This window comes from Saccopteryx leptura, chromosome 6, assembly GCF_036850995.1.
Source record: "Saccopteryx leptura isolate mSacLep1 chromosome 6, mSacLep1_pri_phased_curated, whole genome shotgun sequence".
In the NCBI taxonomy this organism is placed as follows: domain Eukaryota; kingdom Metazoa; phylum Chordata; class Mammalia; order Chiroptera; family Emballonuridae; genus Saccopteryx; species Saccopteryx leptura.
The window spans coordinates 24,767,352-24,771,037 of record NC_089508.1 but is presented as its reverse complement, the minus strand read 5'-3'; the positions used below and the strand labels follow the sequence as shown (position 1 = coordinate 24,771,037).

At 53.4% G+C, this 3,686-nt stretch overlaps 1 long non-coding RNA gene across 1 annotated transcript; it reads right to left on the bottom strand.

Annotated features, from left to right (window-relative positions):
- Window positions 1–424: 424 nt before the first annotated feature.
- On the bottom strand, window positions 425–3,430 carry LOC136376735 (uncharacterized). The gene is made up of 3 exons (XR_010746240.1): window positions 3,108–3,430; window positions 1,330–1,409; window positions 425–963 (listed from the first exon to the last, which is right to left on the bottom strand). It is a non-coding gene; the product is annotated as an uncharacterized lncRNA (long non-coding RNA).
- Window positions 3,431–3,686: the final 256 nt, after the last annotated feature.

Genomic DNA, 3,686 nt, shown 5'->3' with positions numbered 1-3,686 from the left:
CTGGTTGGCTCAGTGGTAGAGCGTCGGCCTGGCATGCAGAAGTCCCGGGTTTGATTCCCGGCCAGGGAACACAGGAGAAGCATCCATCTGCTTCTCCACCCCTCCCCCTCTCCTTCCTCTCTGTCTCTCTCTTCCCCTCCCGCAGCCGAGGCTCCATTGGAGCAAAGATGGACCGGGCACTGGGGATGGCTCCTTGACCTCTGCCCCAGGTGCTAGAGTGGCTCTGGTCGCAACAGAGTGACGCCCCGGAGGGGCAGAGCATCGCCCCCTGGTGGGCAGAGCGTCACCCCCTGTTGGGCGTGCCAGGTGGATCCCGATCGGGCGCATGCAGGAGTCTGTCTGACTGTCTCTCCTCGTTTCCAGCTTCAGAAAAATAAAAAAAAGAAAAAAAGAAAAGATAAATGTCACCCTGGATACCTAGGGATTTATTTGCATACCTACAATTGCAGTCCTTCCCCAGGAATTTTGAGTCAGAACCAACAGGTTCCAGCCCAGACAGGTTGCTCCTCTGAATGGAGGACATGCCAGCCCAGCTGCTGTTGTTTCCACTGGGTTTTCTACCCTGAGTGCTCCACATCCCAGAAAGCAGAGCGACAGATGGGGAAGGAGAGGCAGGAAGCAGAGGGCAGAGGGTAGGAAGGACTCTGTGCTCCCACAGGTTCCTGTCCCTGGTTTCAGGGCATCCTTGAGACCCAGTGACAGACCCGTCCTGGAATTCTTGAGATACTTCTGGGGTCTTTCCAATAAAAATAGATTTTCTGTTTTGCTTAGCTTAGCTCAGCCGGAGTTCATTTCCATCACTGACAACCAAAGAAGTCCTTAAAAATTTGGAATGAGCAAGCCCGAGCCGAGAACAGTGTTGGCACACCATATACGTAGTGCATTCCCAAATATGGCGAAGCCTCGTTGACCTGGAGGTCACCAGTGCGACCCCCTTGCCATCCATCCCACACTGTGGAACACCTAGAAAGAGGAAAGGAGCCCATTGTTGCATCTGCCTGGCTGCAGGGTGAGGGCCAAGAGGAGCCAAATCTCCGAGCAGAGTAAGGCATGGCGGTGGCTGTGAATTGGAGCACTGGGGCACAGAAGCCAAAGATGTCGGGACCCACTGGCCAAATAGAATAGGCAGAAACCAAAGAGGAGAGGCAGGCCAGAGTGGAACCAGGAGGGAGGGAGCTGCCCTTCAGGCACCAGAGTCTCTTCTTGGTGTCTGGACACCACTCTTGAAGGCCCAGGACCCCTGTGGCTGGCACCTCCCCACCTTTGTTAGAGTCACTGAGCCCCACCTCAGCCTAAGTCAGGCTTATGGAGCTCATGCACTTGACTCACAGTAGCCCATGGGGCTGGATTCTGCATCTAGTCACTCTTAGGAACCAGTTCTGGCAAGCTTGATTAACCGGTTTCTTGGCCTACAATGGGTTGGAAATCCCACATTAGAAACAGAGAGAGATGCAATAGAGGAACATAATAATCTCAGCCAGAGCTGACATGTTACCAGAGGGTTTCTCTACCTCAGCACAATGCCATTTGGGGCCATTAGTTCTTTGTTGTGGGGAGCTGTCTTGTGTACTGCAGGACATTTGCTGGCCCCCTTCTACCCGCCAGATGCCAGTAGCACCCCCCCCTCCATTGTGTCAACCAGAAACGTTACTAACATTGTCACATGTCCATGGCAGACAAAATCACCCCGAGTGAAGAACCAATGTATACAAGAGAGAGAGAAACAGTTAAAAATATTCACAAAGGGCAACCGCCAAAGCCACTTGGTTAAAGGACAGAGCCCAGCATCTGTCAGTGTCCCTTCAGGGTGAGTCGCAGATGGCAGAGAGCAGTAGTAACCCAGTCACACTGTGCTTCCTGCTGACCCGGGGTCCTTCACCACACTGATGGGCACTGGTGAGAACTCCCTGAGTGGCAGTGAGGGGTGCTGACCACACCACTTAAGAAAGCCTGTCTCAGAAAGAAAGTAGAAGGCAATGTGACCCCCGTGAGCAGCAGCTCTGCTTTAGGGAGGACAGAACCCAGGAGATGTTTTCCTCTTTTTGGCATCCTCTGACGGTGCCTAGCACACAGTAGGCCCTCACAAACGTAAGTTACATTCGATTGTAAGGATCTCTACACTGATTCTGTATTGTTCCTGAACTTTGTCGGGGGACAGGTGTTTACGCCTTGTCTGATGAGATTCTCTCAGTACTTGGAGGCCCATCTGCCTTCCTGCCTTCTTCCCAAGGCCACACCTGCCCCCCACCGGGTCTTCTCTCCCACGACCTTTCCTCACCCGTCCCAGCACTCTGAGCCCCTCACTTATCATGAGGGTCAGGAGGAGGTAAGAGCATCTTAGCCCCTTCAGAGCCCTGCTCGTGGTCAGCTAGTCAGAGACGGGGGTCACAGTGGGCAGGCCGCTGTCTCACTTCTGGTTTGCAAGGAGGGCCCCTTCTCCCTCACCCCTCCAGGGTACAGGAAATCGAGAGCTGACCTATGGAGTCATAATTAGAGGAGATGAGGAGACAGACTGTGGTCCGGCAGCAGGGGTCTTTCAAATCCTGTTCTCTTCTTGTCCTCAGGACATCACGACCAAAAACCCAAGCTGGGTGAGATTGATTTATGCTGTCTGACACCTGCCTAGGGTGGTTGTGTGTGCACGCAGGTGTGTGTGTGAGAATGTGTGAGTGCGTGTGGGCGTGCCTGAGAGAGTAAGTGTGGGAGGACAGGGAGGAAATGCATGTGCGTGTGCATGTCCACACAGGCCTGAACTCAAGTTTCCTACTTGAGTTATCGAGGGCCTGCGTTCTAGATGTTGAAAGAAGACAGCTTGGCTGAAAGGCCTTTTCAGAACCAGGAGCTTAGGCCTGGGCATGTCCTTCTGCCGTGGAAATGGGTGCTGGCCGTGGGAGGCCCGGCTGGAGAAAGAGGGCTCCTCCAGCTGGTGCAGGACAGGCACGCTCAGACCTTCACCTAGGGACGGCCCGGGAAAGAATGGCCACGGCAGGTGTGCAAGGCTCCTGGACCACGGACGCTGTCCAGGATGGTCACATCTCTGGCCATCAAGGTGGGAACACATAGCCCATGTCATGGGCCCAGGGACCTGAGCAGCCCTTTTCACTCACCTTGGAAGAAGTGAATGGACAGTCATTTCTGCTGGCCCAGGAAATTCATATCACAGGAACTGCCAGAGGCTCTTCCCTAAGAGATCTGACCTGATCCTGTCTTAGCCATGGAAGCAGCTAGCCTGGTCATCTTAGTCCAGTCCCACCGGGCATTAATTTCCAGCCCAGAGTCCATAATAAGCTCTCATTCCTGCAACAAGGAGACAGACAGGAGCCTGGCCAGCCAGGAGGCAGATTTATACACTGAGAATGACAGTCACGGGAAGACCCTGAGGCAATCTTCCAGGGTGGCCAAGATGAACCGTGAGCTGTTGAATGAGCGGAAGAAAGTGCAGCAGAGAAAAGGATAAAGAGTCACATTGAGAAAACAGTTTGGGGGACGTGCCAAGGCACTGTGCCAAACACCACGTCACACACCACTGCGGGAGCTTCAAAGCAATGCCCAAGGGCATGGAGCATTAGAAGACTCAATGGACAGATGAAAAATCCAAGGCTCAGAAAGAGGAGGCAACTTTCCTGACATCACACAGCTATTAAGTAGAGAGCCAGGATTCAAACAAGGTCAAAAATGAGGTACAA